Here is a 1,139-nt window from a genome sequence, read left to right on the forward strand (position 1 = left end):
TAGCAAGAATTTTTATCAAAGTAATTGACTAATAAATAATTTGAATATAATTGACTAATAATAATAATAATATTATATAGACATAAAATTAATTAGTTAACAAATTAAATTTAGCTTATGGATTTTTATTTTCTACTCAAATTTTTAATCATTAATGATTTTATTTTTTATATTTACAATAAATTTTGACTATAAAAAGAAAAAAATTAGTATTGATTGTTTCCTATTTTATTTATTTACAATCATAATTAAATTTGATATAATTAAAGTAAGTCTCTATAATTATCTACTTAATATACTAAAACTGGGTTTTCTCCCAGCTAATAAGAGTGACGTGTCACTTTTTCGTGAGTCCGTTTTTCCTCCAAAACGAATAAAATTTTTCATCTATTCTAAATTATTTATTATAATTATATTATTATATTATATTTAATATTTAATGAATAATATATAATTATACTAATTTAAGAACATATCTTCATTATAATTATATCAAATCAATATTTAATGCACTATTAAACTACTTATCAATTATAATGCGTAATTACTGTACATAATAAAAAATTGCCTTAATAATAAGTAATTTACATATTTATTTTTGTTTTACTAAAGTCTATAAATAGTGTTTTTCTGTGGTACATGAATCTAAATTTGAGAGTCAGCTCATAATTTTATATTTAGTATTTTTTTACTACTTCATAGAATAAGAATGTATTCTTCGTTTTTTATTGAAGTTGATTCTTTTAAGGTACAATTTATAATTTTTTATAATATTTTTCATATACTCATTCTATTATATTATTCTTTTAATAATTTATTAATTGTTGTTATTCTAAGTTGTTCTTATCGTCTAATGTTCCAATTCAATTGTCTTTTACCACAATCGTTTACAATGCATCACATCTATAAAATACCTCATCGAGTTGTCTTCACTGATTCTGGGTTTTCCCCCGACTAATGAAAGTGATGTATCACTTTCTCGTGAACCTATTTTCCCTCCAAAATGAATGCATTTAATGAATAATGCATACTTATACTAATTTAAAAATATCTTTATTTTAATTATATAAAATCAATATTTAATTTATTATTAAACTACTTATCAATTATTAATTAAAAATATTTTTTTTTATTTTAAT

Source organism: Arachis duranensis, unplaced genomic scaffold, assembly GCF_000817695.3.
Source record: "Arachis duranensis cultivar V14167 unplaced genomic scaffold, aradu.V14167.gnm2.J7QH unplaced_Scaffold_165934, whole genome shotgun sequence".
NCBI classification, from domain to species: domain Eukaryota; kingdom Viridiplantae; phylum Streptophyta; class Magnoliopsida; order Fabales; family Fabaceae; genus Arachis; species Arachis duranensis.